The sequence below is a fragment of the Taudactylus pleione genome, unplaced genomic scaffold (assembly GCF_031769625.1).
Source record: "Taudactylus pleione unplaced genomic scaffold, aTauple2 ptg000593l, whole genome shotgun sequence".
In the NCBI taxonomy this organism is placed as follows: domain Eukaryota; kingdom Metazoa; phylum Chordata; class Amphibia; order Anura; family Myobatrachidae; genus Taudactylus; species Taudactylus pleione.
Genome location: NW_028284995.1, coordinates 565,392 through 587,590, shown reverse-complemented (window position 1 = coordinate 587,590; position 22,199 = coordinate 565,392). Strand labels below are relative to the sequence as shown.

At 32.0% G+C, this 22,199-nt stretch overlaps 22 non-coding genes across 22 annotated transcripts; all 22 read right to left on the bottom strand.

The window, feature by feature from the left end:
- Positions 1-303: 303 nt before the first annotated feature.
- TRNAF-GAA (transfer RNA phenylalanine (anticodon GAA)) lies at positions 304-376 on the bottom strand. Its single transcript has one exon. It is a non-coding gene; the product is annotated as a tRNA-Phe (tRNA).
- A 917-nt stretch (positions 377-1,293) lies between these two features.
- On the bottom strand, positions 1,294-1,366 carry TRNAF-GAA (transfer RNA phenylalanine (anticodon GAA)). The gene has a single exon. It is a non-coding gene; the product is annotated as a tRNA-Phe (tRNA).
- An 888-nt stretch (positions 1,367-2,254) lies between these two features.
- Positions 2,255-2,327, bottom strand: TRNAF-GAA (transfer RNA phenylalanine (anticodon GAA)). The gene has a single exon. It is a non-coding gene; the product is annotated as a tRNA-Phe (tRNA).
- Positions 2,328-3,233: 906 nt separating this feature from the next.
- Positions 3,234-3,306, bottom strand: TRNAF-GAA (transfer RNA phenylalanine (anticodon GAA)). The gene has a single exon. It is a non-coding gene; the product is annotated as a tRNA-Phe (tRNA).
- Positions 3,307-4,193: 887 nt separating this feature from the next.
- TRNAF-GAA (transfer RNA phenylalanine (anticodon GAA)) lies at positions 4,194-4,266 on the bottom strand. The gene has a single exon. It is a non-coding gene; the product is annotated as a tRNA-Phe (tRNA).
- A 906-nt stretch (positions 4,267-5,172) lies between these two features.
- Positions 5,173-5,245, bottom strand: TRNAF-GAA (transfer RNA phenylalanine (anticodon GAA)). Its single transcript has one exon. It is a non-coding gene; the product is annotated as a tRNA-Phe (tRNA).
- An 887-nt stretch (positions 5,246-6,132) lies between these two features.
- TRNAF-GAA (transfer RNA phenylalanine (anticodon GAA)) lies at positions 6,133-6,205 on the bottom strand. The gene has a single exon. It is a non-coding gene; the product is annotated as a tRNA-Phe (tRNA).
- A 1,867-nt stretch (positions 6,206-8,072) lies between these two features.
- On the bottom strand, positions 8,073-8,145 carry TRNAF-GAA (transfer RNA phenylalanine (anticodon GAA)). The gene has a single exon. It is a non-coding gene; the product is annotated as a tRNA-Phe (tRNA).
- A 906-nt stretch (positions 8,146-9,051) lies between these two features.
- Positions 9,052-9,124, bottom strand: TRNAF-GAA (transfer RNA phenylalanine (anticodon GAA)). The gene has a single exon. It is a non-coding gene; the product is annotated as a tRNA-Phe (tRNA).
- An 887-nt stretch (positions 9,125-10,011) lies between these two features.
- On the bottom strand, positions 10,012-10,084 carry TRNAF-GAA (transfer RNA phenylalanine (anticodon GAA)). Its single transcript has one exon. It is a non-coding gene; the product is annotated as a tRNA-Phe (tRNA).
- An 888-nt stretch (positions 10,085-10,972) lies between these two features.
- Positions 10,973-11,045, bottom strand: TRNAF-GAA (transfer RNA phenylalanine (anticodon GAA)). The gene has a single exon. It is a non-coding gene; the product is annotated as a tRNA-Phe (tRNA).
- Positions 11,046-11,951: 906 nt separating this feature from the next.
- On the bottom strand, positions 11,952-12,024 carry TRNAF-GAA (transfer RNA phenylalanine (anticodon GAA)). The gene has a single exon. It is a non-coding gene; the product is annotated as a tRNA-Phe (tRNA).
- Positions 12,025-12,911: 887 nt separating this feature from the next.
- Positions 12,912-12,984, bottom strand: TRNAF-GAA (transfer RNA phenylalanine (anticodon GAA)). The gene has a single exon. It is a non-coding gene; the product is annotated as a tRNA-Phe (tRNA).
- A 906-nt stretch (positions 12,985-13,890) lies between these two features.
- On the bottom strand, positions 13,891-13,963 carry TRNAF-GAA (transfer RNA phenylalanine (anticodon GAA)). The gene has a single exon. It is a non-coding gene; the product is annotated as a tRNA-Phe (tRNA).
- Positions 13,964-15,342: 1,379 nt separating this feature from the next.
- TRNAF-GAA (transfer RNA phenylalanine (anticodon GAA)) lies at positions 15,343-15,415 on the bottom strand. Its single transcript has one exon. It is a non-coding gene; the product is annotated as a tRNA-Phe (tRNA).
- A 906-nt stretch (positions 15,416-16,321) lies between these two features.
- TRNAF-GAA (transfer RNA phenylalanine (anticodon GAA)) lies at positions 16,322-16,394 on the bottom strand. Its single transcript has one exon. It is a non-coding gene; the product is annotated as a tRNA-Phe (tRNA).
- An 887-nt stretch (positions 16,395-17,281) lies between these two features.
- On the bottom strand, positions 17,282-17,354 carry TRNAF-GAA (transfer RNA phenylalanine (anticodon GAA)). Its single transcript has one exon. It is a non-coding gene; the product is annotated as a tRNA-Phe (tRNA).
- Positions 17,355-18,261: 907 nt separating this feature from the next.
- TRNAF-GAA (transfer RNA phenylalanine (anticodon GAA)) lies at positions 18,262-18,334 on the bottom strand. Its single transcript has one exon. It is a non-coding gene; the product is annotated as a tRNA-Phe (tRNA).
- Positions 18,335-18,760: 426 nt separating this feature from the next.
- Positions 18,761-18,833, bottom strand: TRNAF-GAA (transfer RNA phenylalanine (anticodon GAA)). Its single transcript has one exon. It is a non-coding gene; the product is annotated as a tRNA-Phe (tRNA).
- An 888-nt stretch (positions 18,834-19,721) lies between these two features.
- Positions 19,722-19,794, bottom strand: TRNAF-GAA (transfer RNA phenylalanine (anticodon GAA)). Its single transcript has one exon. It is a non-coding gene; the product is annotated as a tRNA-Phe (tRNA).
- A 906-nt stretch (positions 19,795-20,700) lies between these two features.
- Positions 20,701-20,773, bottom strand: TRNAF-GAA (transfer RNA phenylalanine (anticodon GAA)). The gene has a single exon. It is a non-coding gene; the product is annotated as a tRNA-Phe (tRNA).
- An 888-nt stretch (positions 20,774-21,661) lies between these two features.
- TRNAF-GAA (transfer RNA phenylalanine (anticodon GAA)) lies at positions 21,662-21,734 on the bottom strand. The gene has a single exon. It is a non-coding gene; the product is annotated as a tRNA-Phe (tRNA).
- Positions 21,735-22,199: the final 465 nt, after the last annotated feature.

The window sequence follows — 22,199 nt, the reverse complement described above, 5'->3', positions numbered from 1 at the left end:
ATGAAAAGAAAATATGTGTTTTATACTGTATAACCCTTAATTATACATTTAAGTAAAAGTATTAACAAATTGTGGTCAGGAAGCATTGTTAGATTACTTCAATTTTTCATAATAGAGTAGCATGACGGACAACATGAAAACAATATTTAAGCTGTATTTATGCACCGTGTTGTTAAATAAACATTCTCATCATTTAGAAGTTACTACTGAATACTCAACTATATTAAGAAATGATGTTGTTTAAATTTGAAATAATTAAATTCTGATCACTACTCAAGGAAAAAAGAAAAATGCACTCAAACATGCCGAAACCCGGGATCGAACCAGGGACCTTTAGATCTTCAGTCTAACGCTCTCCCAACTGAGCTATTTCGGCAAGGTATGGCATAAGTCACTAAGTCACTAAGTCACTAAGACCTCAACTGAGCTATGTTTGCATGGTTACACAAGGTTAAGTATCAATATTTTTCTGTCATCATGATTGCATGAATTGAAGAGAAAAGATGTGTTTTATACTGTAAATATATAAATTACAAACCCTTAATCGTACATTTAAGTAAAAGTTTTAACAAATTGTGGTCAGGAAGCAGTTAGTTTACTTCAAATTTTCTTAATAGAGTAGCATGATGGACAACATGAAAACAATTTTTAAGCTGTATTTATGCACCGTGTTGTTAACTAAACATTCTCATCATTTAGAAGTTACTACTGAATACTCAACTATGTTAAGAAACGATGTTGTTTACATTTGAAATACTTAAAAACTGATAACTGCTCAAGGAAAGAAGAAAAAAGGTACTGAAACATGTTGAAACTCGGGAACTTTAGATCTTCAGTCTAATGCTCTCCCAACTGAGCTATTTCAGCAAAGTCTGTGTATGGCAAAAGTCACTAAGACCTCAACTGAGCTATGTTTGCATGGTTACACAAGGTTTAGTATCAATATTTTTCTGTCATCGTGATTGCATGATTTGAAAAGAAAATATGTGTTTTATACTATAAATATATCCATTACAAACCCTTAATCATATATTTAAGTAAAAGCTTTAACAAATTGTGGTCAGGAAGCATTGTTAGATTACTTCAAATTTTCATAATAGTTAGAGTAGCATGACTTACAACATGAAAACAATATTTAAGCTGTATTTATGCACCGTGTTGTTAATTAAACATTCTCATCATTTAGAAGTTACTACTGAATACTCAACTATGTTAAGAAATGATGTTGATTAAATTTGAAATAATTAAATTCTGATCACTACTCAATGAAAAAAGAAAAAATGCACTCAAACATGCCGAAACCCGGGATCGAACCAGGGACCTTTAGATCTTCAGTCTAATGCTCTCCCATCTGAGCTATTTCGGCAAGGTCGGTGTTTGGCAAAAGTCACTAAGACCTCAACTGAGCTATGTTTGCATGGTTACACAAGGTTAAGTATCAATATTTTTCTGTCATCATGATTGCATGAAATGAATTGAAAAGATATGTTTTATACTGTAAATATATAAATTACAAACCCTTAATCGTACATTTAAGTAAAAAATGTAACAAATTGTGGTCAGGAAGCAGTTAGTTTACTTCAAATTTTCATAATAGAGTAGCATGATGGACAACATGAAAACAATTTTTGAGCTGTATTTATGCACCGTGTTGTTAAATAAACATTCTCATCATTTAGAAGTTACTACTGAATACTCAACTATGTTAAGAAACGATGTTGTTTACATTTGAAATACTTAAAAACTCATAACTGCTCAAGGAAAGAAGAAAAAAGGTACTGAAACATGCTGAAACTCGGGACCTTTAGATCTTCAGTCTAACGCTCTCCCAACTGAGCTATTTCGGCAATGTCTGTGTAAGGCAAAAGTCACTAAGACCTCAACTGAGCTATGTTTGCATGGTTAGACAAGGTTTAGTATCAATATTTTTCTGTCATCATGATTGCATGAAATGAAAAGAAAATATGTGTTTTATACTGTATAACCCTTAATTATACATTTAAGTAAAAGTATTAACAAATTGTGGTCAGGAAGCATTGTTAGATTACTTCAATTTTTCATAATAGAGTAGCATGATGGACAACATGAAAACAATATTTAAGCTGTATTTATGCACCGTGTTGTTAAATAAACATTCTCATCATTTAGAAGTTACTACTGAATACTCAACTATATTAAGAAATGATGTTGTTTAAATTTGAAATAATTAAATTCTGATCACTACTCAAGGAAAAAAGAAAAATCCACTCAAACATGCCGAAACCCGGGATCGAACCAGGGACCTTTAGATCTTCAGTCTAACGCTCTCCCAACTGAGCTATTTCGGCAAGGTCGGAGTATGGCATAAGTCACTAAGACCTCAACTGAGCTATGTTTGCATGGTTACACAAGGTTAAGTATCAATATTTTTCTGTCATCATGATTGCATGAAATGAAGAGAAAAGATGTGTTTTATACTGTAAATATATAAATTACAAACCCTTAATCGTACATTTAAGTAAAAGTTTTAACAAATTGTGGTCAGGAAGCAGTTAGTTTACTTCAATTTTTCTTAATAGAGTAGCATGATGGACAACATGAAAACAATTTTTAAGCTGTATTTATGCACCGTGTTGTTAACTAAACATTTTCATCATTTAGAAGTTACTACTGAATACTCAACTATGTTAAGAAACGATGTTGTTTACATTTGAAATACTTAAAAACTGATAACTGCTCAAGGAAAGAAGAAAAAAGGTACTGAAACATGTTGAAACTCGGGACCTTTAGATCTTCAGTCTAATGCTCTCCCAACTGAGCTATTTCGGCAAAGTCTGTGTATGGCAAAAGTCACTAACACCTCAACTGAGCTATGTTTGCATGGTTACACAAGGTTTAGTATCAATATTTTTCTGTCATCATGATTGCATGAATTGAAAAGAAAATATGTGTTTTATACTATAAATATATCCATTACAAACCCTTAATCATACATTTAAGTAAAAGCTTTAACAAATTGTGGTCAGGAAGCATTGTTAGATTACTTCAAATTTTCATAATAGTTAGAGTAGCATGACTTACAATATGAAAACAATATTTAAGCTGTATTTATGCACCATGTTGTTAATTAAACATTCTCATCATTTAGAAGTTACTACTGAATACTCAACTATGTTAAGAAATGATGTTGTTTAAATTTGAAATAATTAAATTCTGATCACTACTCAAGGAAAAAAGAAAAATGCACTCAAACATGCCGAAACCCGGGATCAAACCAGGAACCTTTAGATCTTCAGTCTAACGCTCTCCCAACTGAGCTATTTCGGCAAGGACAGTGTATGGCAAAAGTCACTAAGACCTCAACTGAGCTATGTTTGCATGGTTACACAAGGTTAAGTATCAATATTTTTCTGTCATCATGATTGCATGAAATGAAGAGAAAAGATGTGTTTTATACTGTAAATATATAAATTACAAACCCTTAATCGTACATTTAAGTAAAAGTTTTAACAAATTGTGGTCAGGAAGCAGCTAGTTTACTTCAAATTTTCTTAATAGAGTAGCATGATGGACAACATGAAAACAATTTTTAAGCTGTATTTATGCACCGTGTTGTTAAATAAACATTCTCATCATTTAGAAGTTACTACTGAATACTCAACTATGTTAAGAAACGATGTTGTTTACATTTGAAATACTTAAAAACTGATAACTGCTCAAGGAAAGAAGAAAAAAGGTACTGAAACATGCTGAAACTCGGGACCTTTAGATCTTCAGTCTAACGCTCTCCCAACTGAGCTATTTTGGCAAAGTCTGTGTATGGCAAAAGTCACTAAGACCTCAACTGAGCTATGTTTGCATGGTTAGACAAGGTTTAGTATCAATATTTTTCTGTCATCATGATTGCATGAAATGAAAAGAAAATATGTGTTTTATACTGTATAACCCTTAATTATACATTTAAGTAAAAGTATTAACAAATTGTGGTCAGGAACCATTGTTAGATTACTTCAATTTTTCATAATAGAGTAGCATGACGGACAACATGAAAACAATATTTAAGCTGTATTTATGCACCGTGTTGTTAAATAAACATTCTCATCATTTAGAAGTTACTACTGAATACTCAACTATATTAAGAAATTATGTTGTTTAAATTTGAAATAATTAAATTCTGATCACTACTCAAGGAAAAAAGAAAATGCACTCAAACATGCCGAAACCCAGGATCGAACCAGGGACCTTTAGATCTTCAGTCTAACGCTCTCCCAACTGAGCTATTTCGGCAAGGTCGGAGTATGGCATAAGTCACTAAGACCTCAACTGAGCTATGTTTGCATGGTTACACAAGGTTAAGTATCAATATTTTTCTGTCATCATGATTGCATGAAATGAAGAGAAAAGATGTGTTTTATACTGTAAATATATAAATTACAAACCCTTAATCGTACATTTAAGTAAAAGTTTTAACAAATTGTGGTCAGGAAGCAGTTAGTTTACTTCAATTTTTCTTAATAGAGTAGCATGATGGACAACATGAAAACAATTTTTAAGCTGTATTTATGCACCGTGTTGTTAACTAAACATTTTCATCATTTAGAAGTTACTACTGAATACTCAACTATGTTAAGAAACGATGTTGTTTACATTTGAAATACTTAAAAACTGATAACTGCTCAAGGAAAGAAGAAAAAAGGTACTGAAACATGTTGAAACTCGGGACCTTTAGATCTTCAGTCTAATGCTCTCCCAACTGAGCTATTTCGGCAAAGTCTGTGTATGGCAAAAGTCACTAACACCTCAACTGAGCTATGTTTGCATGGTTACACAAGGTTTAGTATCAATATTTTTCTGTCATCATGATTGCATGAATTGAAAAGAAAATATGTGTTTTATACTATAAATATATCCATTACAAACCCTTAATCATACATTTAAGTAAAAGCTTTAACAAATTGTGGTCAGGAAGCATTGTTAGATTACTTCAAATTTTCATAATAGTTAGAGTAGCATGACTTACAATATGAAAACAATATTTAAGCTGTATTTATGCACCATGTTGTTAATTAAACATTCTCATCATTTAGAAGTTACTACTGAATACTCAACTATGTTAAGAAATGATGTTGTTTAAATTTGAAATAATTAAATTCTGATCACTACTCAAGGAAAAAAGAAAAATGCACTCAAACATGCCGAAACCCGGGATCAAACCAGGAACCTTTAGATCTTCAGTCTAACGCTCTCCCAACTGAGCTATTTCGGCAAGGACAGTGTATGGCAAAAGTCACTAAGACCTCAACTGAGCTATGTTTGCATGGTTACACAAGGTTAAGTATCAATATTTTTCTGTCATCATGATTGCATGAAATGAAGAGAAAAGATGTGTTTTATACTGTAAATATATAAATTACAAACCCTTAATCGTACATTTAAGTAAAAGTTTTAACAAATTGTGGTCAGGAAGCAGCTAGTTTACTTCAAATTTTCTTAATAGAGTAGCATGATGGACAACATGAAAACAATTTTTAAGCTGTATTTATGCACCGTGTTGTTAAATAAACATTCTCATCATTTAGAAGTTACTACTGAATACTCAACTATGTTAAGAAACGATGTTGTTTACATTTGAAATACTTAAAAACTGATAACTGCTCAAGGAAAGAAGAAAAAAGGTACTGAAACATGCTGAAACTCGGGACCTTTAGATCTTCAGTCTAACGCTCTCCCAACTGAGCTATTTTGGCAAAGTCTGTGTATGGCAAAAGTCACTAAGACCTCAACTGAGCTATGTTTGCATGGTTAGACAAGGTTTAGTATCAATATTTTTCTGTCATCATGATTGCATGAAATGAAAAGAAAATATGTGTTTTATACTGTATAACCCTTAATTATACATTTAAGTAAAAGTATTAACAAATTGTGGTCAGGAACCATTGTTAGATTACTTCAATTTTTCATAATAGAGTAGCATGACGGACAACATGAAAACAATATTTAAGCTGTATTTATGCACCGTGTTGTTAAATAAACATTCTCATCATTTAGAAGTTACTACTGAATACTCAACTATATTAAGAAATGATGTTGTTTAAATTTGAAATAATTAAATTCTGATCACTACTCAAGGAAAAAAGAAAATGCACTCAAACATGCCGAAACCCAGGATCGAACCAGGGACCTTTAGATCTTCAGTCTAACGCTCTCCCAACTGAGCTATTTCGGCAAGGTCGGAGTATGGCATAAGTCACTAAGACCTCAACTGAGCTATGTTTGCATGGTTACACAAGGTTAAGTATCAATATTTTTCTGTCATCATGATTGCATGAAATGAAGAGAAAAGATGTGTTTTATACTGTAAATATATAAATTACAAACCCTTAATCGTACATTTAAGTAAAAGTTTTAACAAATTGTGGTCAGGAAGCAGTTAGTTTACTTCAAATTTTCTTAATAGAGTAGCATGATGGACAACATGAAAACAATTTTTAAGCTGTATTTATGCACCGTGTTGTTAACTAAACATTCTCATCATTTAGAAGTTACTACTGAATACTCAACTATGTTAAGAAACGATGTTGTTTACATTTGAAATACTTAAAAACTGATAACTGCTCAAGGAAAGAAGAAAAAAGGTACTGAAACATGTTGAAACTCGGGACCTTTAGATCTTCAGTCTAATGCTCTCCCAACTGAGCTATTTCAGCAAAGTCTGTGTATGGCAAAAGTCACTAAGACCTCAACTGAGCTATGTTTGCATGGTTACACAAGGTTTAGTATCAATATTTTTCTGTCATCATGATTGCATGAATTGAAAAGAAAATATGTGTTTTATACTATAAATATATCCATTACAAACCCTTAATCATACATTTAAGTAAAAGCTTTAACAAATTGTGGTCAGGAAGCATTGTTAGATTACTTCAAATTTTCATAATAGTTAGAGTAGCATGACTTACAATATGAAAACAATATTTAAGCTGTATTTATGCACCATGTTGTTAATTAAACATTCTCATCATTTAGAAGTTACTACTGAATACTCAACTATGTTAAGAAATGATGTTGTTTAAATTTGAAATAATTAAATTCTGATCACTACTCAAGGAAAAAAGAAAAATGCACTCAAACATGCCGAAACCAGGGATCAAACCAGGAACCTTTAGATCTTCAGTCTAACGCTCTCCCAACTGAGCTATTTCGGCAAGGACGGTGTATGGCAAAAGTCACTAAGACCTCAACTGAGCTATGTTTGCATGGTTACACAAGGTTAAGTATCAATATTTTTCTGTCATCATGATTGCATGAAATGAAGAGAAAAGATGTGTTTTATACTGTAAATATATAAATTACAAACCCTTAATCGTACATTTAAGTAAAAGTTTTAACAAATTGTGGTCAGGAAGCAGCTAGTTTACTTCAAATTTTCTTAATAGAGTAGCATGATGGACAACATGAAAACAATTTTTAAGCTGTATTTATGCACCGTGTTGTTAAATAAACATTCTCATCATTTAGAAGTTACTACTGAATACTCAACTATGTTAAGAAACGATGTTGTTTACATTTGAAATACTTAAAAACTGATAACTGCTCAAGGAAAGAAGAAAAAAGGTACTGAAACATGCTGAAACTCGGGACCTTTAGATCTTCAGTCTAACGCTCTCCCAACTGAGCTATTTTGGCAAAGTCTGTGTATGGCAAATGTCACTAAGACCTCAACTGAGCTATGTTTGCATGGTTACACAAGGTTTAGTATCAATATTTTTCTGTCATCATGATTGCATGAAATGAAAAGAAAATATGTGTTTTATACTGTATAACCCTTAATTATACATTTAAGTAAAAGTATTAACAAATTGTGGTCAGGAACCATTGTTAGATTACTTCAATTTTTCATAATAGAGTAGCATGACGGACAACATGAAAACAATATTTAAGCTGTATTTATGCACCGTGTTGTTAAATAAACATTCTCATCATTTAGAAGTTACTACTGAATACTCAACTATATTAAGAAATGATGTTGTTTAAATTTGAAATAATTAAATTCTGATCACTACTCAAGGAAAAAAGAAAAATGCACTCAAACATGCCGAAACCCGGGATCGAACCAGGGACCTTTAGATCTTCAGTCTAACGCTCTCCCAACTGAGCTATTTCGGCAAGGTCGGAGTATGGCATAAGTCACTAAGACCTCAACTGAGCTATGTTTGCATGGTTACACAAGGTTAAGTATCAATATTTTTCTGTCATCATGATTGCATGAAATGAAGAGAAAAGATGTGTTTTATACTGTAAATATATAAATTACAAACCCTTAATCGTACATTTAAGTAAAAGTTTTAACAAATTGTGGTCAGGAAGCAGTTAGTTTACTTCAAATTTTCTTAATAGAGTAGCATGATGGACAACATGAAAACAATTTTTAAGCTGTATTTATGCACCGTGTTGTTAACTAAACATTCTCATCATTTAGAAGTTACTACTGGATACTCAACTATGTTAAGAAACGATGTTGTTTACATTTGAAATACTTAAAAACTGATAACTGCTCAAGGAAAGAAGAAAAAAGGTACTGAAACATGTTGAAACTCGGGACCTTTAGATCTTCAGTCTAATGCTCTCCCAACTGAGCTATTTCAGCAAAGTCTGTGTATGGCAAAAGTCACTAAGACCTCAACTGAGCTATGTTTGCATGGTTACACAAGGTTTAGTATCAATATTTTTCTGTCATCATGATTGCATGAATTGAAAAGAAAATATGTGTTTTATACTATAAATATATCCATTACAAACCCTTAATCATACATTTAAGTAAAAGCTTTAACAAATTGTGGTCAGGAAGCATTGTTAGATTACTTCAAATTTTCATAATAGTTAGAGTAGCATGACTTACAATATGAAAACAATATTTAAGCTGTATTTATGCACCATGTTGTTAATTAAACATTCTCATCATTTAGAAGTTACTACTGAATACTCAACTATGTTAAGAAATGATGTTGTTTAAATTTGAAATAATTAAATTCTGATCACTACTCAAGGAAAAAAGAAAAATGCACTCAAACATGCCGAAACCCGGGATCAAACCAGGAACCTTTAGATCTTCAGTCTAACGCTCTCCCAACTGAGCTATTTCGGCAAGGACGGTGTATGGCAAAAGTCACTAAGACCTCAACTGAGCTATGTTTGCATGGTTACACAAGGTTAAGTATCAATATTTTTCTGTCATCATGATTGCATGAAATGAAGAGAAAAGATGTGTTTTATACTGTAAATATATAAATTACAAACCCTTAATCGTACATTTAAGTAAAAGTTTTAACAAATTGTGGTCAGGAAGCAGCTAGTTTACTTCAAATTTTCTTAATAGAGTAGCATGATGGACAACATGAAAACAATTTTTAAGCTGTATTTATGCACCGTGTTGTTAAATAAACATTCTCATCATTTAGAAGTTACTACTGAATACTCAACTATGTTAAGAAACGATGTTGTTTACATTTGAAATACTTAAAAACTGATAACTGCTCAAGGAAAGAAGAAAAAAGGTACTGAAACATGCTGAAACTCGGGACCTTTAGATCTTCAGTCTAACGCTCTCCCAACTGAGCTATTTTGGCAAAGTCTGTGTATGGCAAAAGTCACTAAGACCTCAACTGAGCTATGTTTGCATGGTTAGACAAGGTTTAGTATCAATATTTTTCTGTCATCATGATTGCATGAAATGAAAAGAAAATATGTGTTTTATACTGTATAACCCTTAATTATACATTTAAGTAAAAGTATTAACAAATTGTGGTCAGGAACCATTGTTAGATTACTTCAATTTTTCATAATAGAGTAGCATGACGGACAACATGAAAACAATATTTAAGCTGTATTTATGCACCGTGTTGTTAAATAAACATTCTCATCATTTAGAAGTTACTACTGAATACTCAACTATATTAAGAAATTATGTTGTTTAAATTTGAAATAATTAAATTCTGATCACTACTCAAGGAAAAAAGAAAATGCACTCAAACATGCCGAAACCCAGGATCGAACCAGGGACCTTTAGATCTTCAGTCTAACGCTCTCCCAACTGAGCTATTTCGGCAAGGTCGGAGTATGGCATAAGTCACTAAGACCTCAACTGAGCTATGTTTGCATGGTTACACAAGGTTAAGTATCAATATTTTTCTGTCATCATGATTGCATGAAATGAAGAGAAAAGATGTGTTTTATACTGTAAATATATAAATTACAAACCCTTAATCGTACATTTAAGTAAAAGTTTTAACAAATTGTGGTCAGGAAGCAGTTAGTTTACTTCAATTTTTCTTAATAGAGTAGCATGATGGACAACATGAAAACAATTTTTAAGCTGTATTTATGCACCGTGTTGTTAACTAAACATTTTCATCATTTAGAAGTTACTACTGAATACTCAACTATGTTAAGAAACGATGTTGTTTACATTTGAAATACTTAAAAACTGATAACTGCTCAAGGAAAGAAGAAAAAAGGTACTGAAACATGCTGAAACTCAGGACCTTTAGATCTTCAGTCTAATGCTCTCCCAACTGAGCTACTTCGGCAAAGTCTGTGTATGGCAAATGTCACTAAGACCTCAACTGAGCTATGTTTGCATGGTTACACAAGGTTTAGTATCAATATTTTTCTGTCATCATGATTGCATGAAATGAAAAGAAAATATGTGTTTTATACTGTATAACCCTTAATTATACATTTAAGTAAAAGTATTAACAAATTGTGGTCAGGAAGCATTGTTAGATTACTTCAATTTTTCATAATAGAGTAGCATGACGGACAACATGAAAACAATATTTAAGCTGTATTTATGCACCGTGTTGTTAAATAAACATTCTCATCATTTAGAAGTTACTACTGAATACTCAACTATATTAAGAAATGATGTTGTTTAAATTTGAAATAATTAAATTCTGATCACTACTCAAGGAAAAAAGAAAAATGCACTCAAACATGCCGAAACCCGGGATCGAACCAGGGACCTTTAGATCTTCAGTCTAACGCTCTCCCAACTGAGCTATTTCGGCAAGGTCGGAGTATGGCATAAGTCACTAAGACCTCAACTGAGCTATGTTTGCATGGTTACACAAGGTTAAGTATCAATATTTTTCTGTCATCATGATTGCATGAAATGAAGAGAAAAGATGTGTTTTATACTGTAAATATATAAATTACAAACCCTTAATCGTACATTTAAGTAAAAGTTTTAACAAATTGTGGTCAGGAAGCAGTTAGTTTACTTCAAATTTTCTTAATAGAGTAGCATGATGGACAACATGAAAACAATTTTTAAGCTGTATTTATGCACCGTGTTGTTAACTAAACATTCTCATCATTTAGAAGTTACTACTGGATACTCAACTATGTTAAGAAACGATGTTGTTTACATTTGAAATACTTAAAAACTGATAACTGCTCAAGGAAAGAAGAAAAAAGGTACTGAAACATGTTGAAACTCGGGACCTTTAGATCTTCAGTCTAATGCTCTCCCAACTGAGCTATTTCAGCAAAGTCTGTGTATGGCAAAAGTCACTAAGACCTCAACTGAGCTATGTTTGCATGGTTACACAAGGTTTAGTATCAATATTTTTCTGTCATCATGATTGCATGAATTGAAAAGAAAATATGTGTTTTATACTATAAATATATCCATTACAAACCCTTAATCATACATTTAAGTAAAAGCTTTAACAAATTGTGGTCAGGAAGCATTGTTAGATTACTTCAAATTTTCATAATAGTTAGAGTAGCATGACTTACAATATGAAAACAATATTTAAGCTGTATTTATGCACCATGTTGTTAATTAAACATTCTCATCATTTAGAAGTTACTACTGAATACTCAACTATGTTAAGAAATGATGTTGTTTAAATTTGAAATAATTAAATTCTGATCACTACTCAAGGAAAAAAGAAAAATGCACTCAAACATGCCGAAACCCGGGATCAAACCAGGAACCTTTAGATCTTCAGTCTAACGCTCTCCCAACTGAGCTATTTCGGCAAGGACGGTGTATGGCAAAAGTCACTAAGACCTCAACTGAGCTATGTTTGCATGGTTACACAAGGTTAAGTATCAATATTTTTCTGTCATCATGATTGCATGAAATGAAGAGAAAAAATGTGTTTTATACTGTAAATATATAAATTACAAACCCTTAATCGTACATTTAAGTAAAAGTTTTAACAAATTGTGGTCAGGAAGCAGCTAGTTTACTTCAAATTTTCTTAATAGAGTAGCATGATGGACAACATGAAAACAATTTTTAAGCTGTATTTATGCACCGTGTTGTTAAATAAACATTCTCATCATTTAGAAGTTACTACTGAATACTCAACTATGTTAAGAAACGATGTTGTTTACATTTGAAATACTTAAAAACTGATAACTGCTCAAGGAAAGAAGAAAAAAGGTACTGAAACATGCTGAAACTCGGGACCTTTAGATCTTCAGTCTAACGCTCTCCCAACTGAGCTATTTTGGCAAAGTCTGTGTATGGCAAAAGTCACTAAGACCTCAACTGAGCTATGTTTGCATGGTTAGACAAGGTTTAGTATCAATATTTTTCTGTCATCATGATTGCATGAAATGAAAAGAAAATATGTGTTTTATACTGTATAACCCTTAATTATACATTTAAGTAAAAGTATTAACAAATTGTGGTCAGGAACCATTGTTAGATTACTTCAATTTTTCATAATAGAGTAGCATGACGGACAACATGAAAACAATATTTAAGCTGTATTTATGCACCGTGTTGTTAAATAAACATTCTCATCATTTAGAAGTTACTACTGAATACTCAACTATATTAAGAAATTATGTTGTTTAAATTTGAAATAATTAAATTCTGATCACTACTCAAGGAAAAAAGAAAATGCACTCAAACATGCCGAAACCCGGGATCGAACCAGGGACCTTTAGATCTTCAGTCTAACGCTCTCCCAACTGAGCTATTTCGGCAAGGTCGGAGTATGGCATAAGTCACTAAGACCTCAACTGAGCTATGTTTGCATGGTTACACAAGGTTAAGTATCAATATTTTTCTGTCATCATGATTGCATGAAATGAAGAGAAAAGATGTGTTTTATACTGTAAATATATAAATTACAAACCCTTAATCGTACATTTAAGTAAAAGTTTTAACAAATTGTGGTCAGGAAGCAGTTAGTTTACTTCAATTTTTCTTAATAGAGTAGCATGATGGACAACATGAAAACAATTTTTAAGCTGTATTTATGCACCGTGTTGTTAACTAAACATTTTCATCATTTAGAAGTTACTACTGAATACTCAACTATGTTAAGAAACGATGTTGTTTACATTTGAAATACTTAAAAACTGATAACTGCTCAAGGAAAGAAGAAAAAAGGTACTGAAACATGTTGAAACTCGGGACCTTTAGATCTTCAGTCTAATGCTCTCCCAACTGAGCTATTTCGGCAAAGTCTGTGTATGGCAAAAGTCACTAACACCTCAACTGAGCTATGTTTGCATGGTTACACAAGGTTTAGTATCAATATTTTTCTGTCATCATGATTGCATGAATTGAAAAGAAAATATGTGTTTTATACTATAAATATATCCATTACAAACCCTTAATCATACATTTAAGTAAAAGCTTTAACAAATTGTGGTCAGGAAGCATTGTTAGATTACTTCAAATTTTCATAATAGTTAGAGTAGCATGACTTACAATATGAAAACAATATTTAAGCTGTATTTATGCACCATGTTGTTAATTAAACATTCTCATCATTTAGAAGTTACTACTGAATACTCAACTATGTTAAGAAATGATGTTGTTTAAATTTGAAATAATTAAATTCTGATCACTACTCAAGGAAAAAAGAAAAATGCACTCAAACATGCCGAAACCCGGGATCAAACCAGGAACCTTTAGATCTTCAGTCTAACGCTCTCCCAACTGAGCTATTTCGGCAAGGACGGTGTATGGCAAAAGTCACTAAGACCTCAACTGAGCTATGTTTGCATGGTTACACAAGGTTAAGTATCAATATTTTTCTGTCATCATGATTGCATGAAATGAAGAGAAAAGATGTGTTTTATACTGTAAATATATAAATTACAAACCCTTAATCGTACATTTAAGTAAAAGTTTTAACAAATTGTGGTCAGGAAGCAGCTAGTTTACTTCAAATTTTCTTAATAGAGTAGCATGATGGACAACATGAAAACAATTTTTACGCTGTATTTATGCACCGTGTTGTTAAATAAACATTCTCATCATTTAGAAGTTACTACTGAATACTCAACTATGTTAAGAAATGATGTTGTTTAAATTTGAAATAATTAAATTCTGATCACTACTCAAGGAAAAAAGAAAAATGCACTCAAACATGCCGAAACCCGGGATCAAACCAGGAACCTTTAGATCTTCAGTTTAACGCTCTCCCAACTGAGCTATTTCGGCAAGGACGGTGTATGGCAAAAGTCACTAAGACCTCAACTGAGCTATGTTTGCATGGTTACACAAGGTTAAGTATCAATATTTTTCTGTCATCATGATTGCATGAAATGAAGAGAAAAGATGTGTTTTATACTGTAAATATATAAATTACAAACCCTTAATCGTACATTTAAGTAAAAGTTTTAACAAATTGTGGTCAGGAAGCAGCTAGTTTACTTCAAATTTTCTTAATAGAGTAGCATGATGGACAACATGAAAACAATTTTTAAGCTGTATTTATGCACCGTGTTGTTAAATAAACATTCTCATCATTTAGAAGTTACTACTGAATACTCAACTATGTTAAGAAACGATGTTGTTTACATTTGAAATACTTAAAAACTGATAACTGCTCAAGGAAAGAAGAAAAAAGGTACTGAAACATGCTGAAACTCGGGACCTTTAGATCTTCAGTCTAACGCTCTCCCAACTGAGCTATTTTGGCAAAGTCTGTGTATGGCAAAAGTCACTAAGACCTCAACTGAGCTATGTTTGCATGGTTAGACAAGGTTTAGTATCAATATTTTTCTGTCATCATGATTGCATGAAATGAAAAGAAAATATGTGTTTTATACTGTATAACCCTTAATTATACATTTAAGTAAAAGTATTAACAAATTGTGGTCAGGAACCATTGTTAGATTACTTCAATTTTTCATAATAGAGTAGCATGACGGACAACATGAAAACAATATTTAAGCTGTATTTATGCACCGTGTTGTTAAATAAACATTCTCATCATTTAGAAGTTACTACTGAATACTCAACTATATTAAGAAATTATGTTGTTTAAATTTGAAATAATTAAATTCTGATCACTACTCAAGGAAAAAAGAAAATGCACTCAAACATGCCGAAACCCAGGATCGAACCAGGGACCTTTAGATCTTCAGTCTAACGCTCTCCCAACTGAGCTATTTCGGCAAGGTCGGAGTATGGCATAAGTCACTAAGACCTCAACTGAGCTATGTTTGCATGGTTACACAAGGTTAAGTATCAATATTTTTCTGTCATCATGATTGCATGAAATGAAGAGAAAAGATGTGTTTTATACTGTAAATATATAAATTACAAACCCTTAATCGTACATTTAAGTAAAAGTTTTAACAAATTGTGGTCAGGAAGCAGTTAGTTTACTTCAATTTTTCTTAATAGAGTAGCATGATGGACAACATGAAAACAATTTTTAAGCTGTATTTATGCACCGTGTTGTTAACTAAACATTTTCATCATTTAGAAGTTACTACTGAATACTCAACTATGTTAAGAAACGATGTTGTTTACATTTGAAATACTTAAAAACTGATAACTGCTCAAGGAAAGAAGAAAAAAGGTACTGAAACATGTTGAAACTCGGGACCTTTAGATCTTCAGTCTAATGCTCTCCCAACTGAGCTATTTCGGCAAAGTCTGTGTATGGCAAAAGTCACTAACACCTCAACTGAGCTATGTTTGCATGGTTACACAAGGTTTAGTATCAATATTTTTCTGTCATCATGATTGCATGAATTGAAAAGAAAATATGTGTTTTATACTATAAATATATCCATTACAAACCCTTAATCATACATTTAAGTAAAAGCTTTAACAAATTGTGGTCAGGAAGCATTGTTAGATTACTTCAAATTTTCATAATAGTTAGAGTAGCATGACTTACAATATGAAAACAATATTTAAGCTGTATTTATGCACCATGTTGTTAATTAAACATTCTCATCATTTAGAAGTTACTACTGAATACTCAACTATGTTAAGAAATGATGTTGTTTAAATTTGAAATAATTAAATTCTGATCACTACTCAAGGAAAAAAGAAAAATGCACTCAAACATGCCGAAACCCGGGATCAAACCAGGAACCTTTAGATCTTCAGTCTAACGCTCTCCCAACTGAGCTATTTCGGCAAGGACAGTGTATGGCATAAGTCACTAAGACCTCAACTGAGCTATGTTTGCATGGTTACACAAGGTTAAGTATCAATATTTTTCTGTCATCATGATTGCATGAAATGAAGAGAAAAGATGTGTTTTATACTGTAAATATATAAATTACAAACCCTTAATCGTACATTTAAGTAAAAGTTTTAACAAATTGTGGTCAGGAAGCAGCTAGTTTACTTCAAATTTTCTTAATAGAGTAGCATGATGGACAACATGAAAACAATTTTTAAGCTGTATTTATGCACCGTGTTGTTAAATAAACATTCTCATCATTTAGAAGTTACTACTGAATACTCAACTATGTTAAGAAACGATGTTGTTTACATTTGAAATACTTAAAAACTGATAACTGCTCAAGGAAAGAAGAAAAAAGGTACTGAAACATGCTGAAACTCGGGACCTTTAGATCTTCAGTCTAACGCTCTCCCAACTGAGCTATTTTGGCAAAGTCTGTGTATGGCAAAAGTCACTAAGACCTCAACTGAGCTATGTTTGCATGGTTAGACAAGGTTTAGTATCAATATTTTTCTGTCATCATGATTGCATGAAATGAAAAGAAAATATGTGTTTTATACTGTATAACCCTTAATTATACATTTAAGTAAAAGTATTAACAAATTGTGGTCAGGAACCATTGTTAGATTACTTCAATTTTTCATAATAGAGTAGCATGACGGACAACATGAAAACAATATTTAAGCTGTATTTATGCACCGTGTTGTTAAATAAACATTCTCATCATTTAGAAGTTACTACTGAATACTCAACTATATTAAGAAATGATGTTGTTTAAATTTGAAATAATTAAATTCTGATCACTACTCAAGGAAAAAAGAAAATGCACTCAAACATGCCGAAACCCAGGATCGAACCAGGGACCTTTAGATCTTCAGTCTAACGCTCTCCCAACTGAGCTATTTCGGCAAGGTCGGAGTATGGCATAAGTCACTAAGACCTCAACTGAGCTATGTTTGCATGGTTACACAAGGTTAAGTATCAATATTTTTCTGTCATCATGATTGCATGAAATGAAGAGAAAAGATGTGTTTTATACTGTAAATATATAAATTACAAACCCTTAATCGTACATTTAAGTAAAAGTTTTAACAAATTGTGGTCAGGAAGCAGTTAGTTTACTTCAAATTTTCTTAATAGAGTAGCATGATGGACAACATGAAAACAATTTTTAAGCTGTATTTATGCACCGTGTTGTTAACTAAACATTCTCATCATTTAGAAGTTACTACTGAATACTCAACTATGTTAAGAAACGATGTTGTTTACATTTGAAATACTTAAAAACTGATAACTGCTCAAGGAAAGAAGAAAAAAGGTACTGAAACATGTTGAAACTCGGGACCTTTAGATCTTCAGTCTAATGCTCTCCCAACTGAGCTATTTCAGCAAAGTCTGTGTATGGCAAAAGTCACTAAGACCTCAACTGAGCTATGTTTGCATGGTTACACAAGGTTTAGTATCAATATTTTTCTGTCATCATGATTGCATGAATTGAAAAGAAAATATGTGTTTTATACTATAAATATATCCATTACAAACCCTTAATCATATATTTAAGTAAAAGCTTTAACAAATTGTGGTCAGGAAGCATTGTTAGATTACTTCAAATTTTCATAATAGTTAGAGTAGCATGACTTACAACATGAAAACAATATTTAAGCTGTATTTATGCACCGTGTTGTTAATTAAACATTCTCATCATTTAGAAGTTACTACTGAATACTCAACTATGTTAAGAAATGATGTTGATTAAATTTGAAATAATTAAATTCTGATCACTACTCAATGAAAAAAGAAAAAATGCACTCAAACATGCCGAAACCCGGGATCGAACCAAGGACCTTTAGATCTTCAGTCTAACGCTCTCCCATCTGAGCTATTTCGGCAAGGACGGTGTATGGCAAAAGTCACTAAGACCTCAACTGAGCTATGTTTGCATGGTTACACAAGGTTAAGTAACAATATTTTTCTGTCATCATGATTGCATGAATTGAAAAGAAAATATGTGTTTTATACTATAAATATATCCATTACAAACCCTTAATCATACATTTAAGTAAAAGCTTTAACAAATTGTGGTCAGGAAGCTTTGTTAGATTACTTAAAATTTTCATAATAGTTAGAGTAGCATGACTTACAACATGAAAACAATATTTAAGCTGTATTTATGCACCGTGTTGTTAATTAAACATTCTCATCATTTAGAAGTTACTACTGAATACTCAACTATGTTAAGAAATGATGTTGATTAAATTTGAAATAATTAAATTCTGATCACTACTCAATGAAAAAAGAAAAAATGCACTCACACATGCCGAAACCCGGGATCGAACCAGGGACCTTTAGATCTTCAGTCTAACGCTCTCCCAACTGAGCTATTTCGGCAAGGTCGGTGTATGGCAAAAGTCACTAAGACCTCAACTGAGCTATGTTTGCATGGTTACACAAGGTTAAATATCAATATTTTTCTGTCATCATGATTGCATGAAATGAATTGAAAAGATATGTTTTATACTGTAAATATATAAATTACAAACCCTTAATCGTACATTTAAGTAAAAGTTTTAACAAATTGTTGTCCGGAAGCAGTTAGTTTACTTCAAATTTTCTTAATAGAGTAACATGATGGACAACATGAAAAAAAATTTTAAGCTGTATTTATGCACCGTGTTGTTAAATAAACATTCTCATCATTTAGAAGTTACTACTGAATACTCAACTATGTTAAGAAATGATGTTGTTTACATTTGAAATACTTAAAAACTGATAACTGCTCAAGGAAAGAAGAAAAAAGGTACTGAAACATGCTGAAACTCAGGACCTTTAGATCTTCAGTCTAATGCTCTCCCAACTGAGCTACTTCGGCAAAGTCTGTGTATGGCAAATGTCACTAAGACCTCAACTGAGCTATGTTTGCATGGTTACACAAGGTTTAGTATCAATATTTTTCTGTCATCATGATTGCATGAAATGAATAGAAAATATGTGTTTTATACTGTATAACCCTTAATTATACATTTAAGTAAAAGTATTAACAAATTGTGGTCAGGAAGCATTGTTAGATTACTTCAATTTTTCATAATAGAGTAGCATGACGGACAACATGAAAACAATATTTAAGCTGTATTTATGCACCGTGTTGTTAAATAAACATTCTCATCATTTAGAAGTTACTACTGAATACTCAACTATATTAAGAAATGATGTTGTTTAAATTTGAAATAATTAAATTCTGATCACTACTCAAGGAAAAAAGAAAAATGCACTCAAACATGCCGAAACCCGGGATCGAACCAGGGACCTTTAGATCTTCAGTCTAACGCTCTCCCAACTGAGCTATTTCGGCAAGGTCGGAGTATGGCATAAGTCACTAAGACCTCAACTGAGCTATGTTTGCATGGTTACACAAGGTTAAGTATCAATATTTTTCTGTCATCATGATTGCATGAAATGAAGAGAAAAGATGTGTTTTATACTGTAAATATATAAATTACAAACCCTTAATCGTACATTTAAGTAAAAGTTTTAACAAATTGTGGTCAGGAAGCAGTTAGTTTACTTCAAATTTTCTTAATAGAGTAGCATGATGGACAACATGAAAACAATTTTTAAGCTGTATTTATGCACCGTGTTGTTAACTAAACATTCTCATCATTTAGAAGTTACTACTGAATACTCAACTATGTTAAGAAACGATGTTGTTTACATTTGAAATACTTAAAAACTGATAACTGCTCAAGGAAAGAAGAAAAAAGGTACTGAAACATGTTGAAACTCGGGACCTTTAGATCTTCAGTCTAATGCTCTCCCAACTGAGCTATTTCAGCAAAGTCTGTGTATGGCAAAAGTCACTAAGACCTCAACTGAGCTATGTTTGCATGGTTACACAAGGTTTAGTATCAATATTTTTCTGTCATCGTGATTGCATGATTTGAAAAGAAAATATGTGTTTTATACTATAAATATATCCATTACAAACCCTTAATCATATATTTAAGTAAAAGCTTTAACAAATTGTGGTCAGGAAGCATTGTTAGATTACTTCAAATTTTCATAATAGTTAGAGTAGCATGACTTACAACATGAAAACAATATTTAAGCTGTATTTATGCACCGTGTTGTTAATTAAACATTCTCATCATTTAGAAGTTACTACTGAATACTCAACTATGTTAAGAAATGATGTTGTTTAAATTTGAAATAATTAAATTCTGATCACTACTCAAGGAAAAAAGAAAAATGCACTCAAACATGCCGAAACCCGGGATCAAACCAGGAACCTTTAGATCTTCAGTCTAACGCTCTCCCAACTGAGCTATTTCGGCAAGGACGGTGTATGGCAAAAGTCACTAAGACCTCAACTGAGCTATGTTTGCATGGTTACACAAGGTTAAGTATCAATATTTTTCTGTCATCATGATTGCATGAAATGAAGAGAAAAGATGTGTTTTATACTGTAAATATATAAATTACAAACCCTTAATCGTACATTTAAGTAAAAGTTTTAACAAATTGTGGTCAGGAAGCAGCTAGTTTACTTCAAATTTTCTTAATAGAGTAGCATGATGGACAACATGAAAACAATTTTTAAGCTGTATTTATGCACCGTGTTGTTAAATAAACATTCTCATCATTTAGAAGTTACTACTGAATACTCAACTATGTTAAGAAACGATGTTGTTTACATTTGAAATACTTAAAAACTGATAACTGCTCAAGGAAAGAAGAAAAAAGGTACTGAAACATGCTGAAACTCGGGACCTTTAGATCTTCAGTCTAACGCTCTCCCAACTGAGCTATTTTGGCAAAGTCTGTGTATGGCAAATGTCACTAAGACCTCAACTGAGCTATGTTTGCATGGTTACACAAGGTTTAGTATCAATATTTTTCTGTCATCATGATTGCATGAAATGAAAAGAAAATATGTGTTTTATACTGTATAACCCTTAATTATACATTTAAGTAAAAGTATTAACAAATTGTGGTCAGGAAGCATTGTTAGATTACTTCAATTTTTCATAATAGAGTAGCATGACAGACAACATGAAAACAATATTTAAGCTGTATTTATGCACCGTGTTGTTAAATAAACATTCTCATCATTTAGAAGTTACTACTGAATACTCAACTATATTAAGAAATGATGTTGTTTAAATTTGAAATAATTAAATTCTGATCACTACTCAAGGAAAAAAGAAAAATGCACTCAAACATGCCGAAACCCGGGATCGAACCAGGGACCTTTAGATCTTCAGTCTAACGCTCTCCCAACTGAGCTATTTCGGCAAGGTCGGAGTATGGCATAAGTCACTAAGACCTCAACTGAGCTATGTTTGCATGGTTACACAAGGTTAAGTATCAATATTTTTCTGTCATCATGATTGCATGAAATGAAGAGAAAAGATGTGTTTTATACTGTAAATATATAAATTACAAACCCTTAATCGTACATTTAAGTAAAAGTTTTAACAAATTGTGGTCAGGAAGCAGTTAGTTTACTTCAAATTTTCTTAATAGAGTAGCATGATGGACAACATGAAAACAATTTTTAAGCTGTATTTATGCACCGTGTTGTTAACTAAACATTCTCATCATTTAGAAGTTACTACTGGATACTCAACTATGTTAAGAAACGATGTTGTTTACATTTGAAATACTTAAAAACTGATAACTGCTCAAGGAAAGAAGAAAAAAGGTACTGAAACATGTTGAAACTCGGGACCTTTAGATCTTCAGTCTAATGCTCTCCCA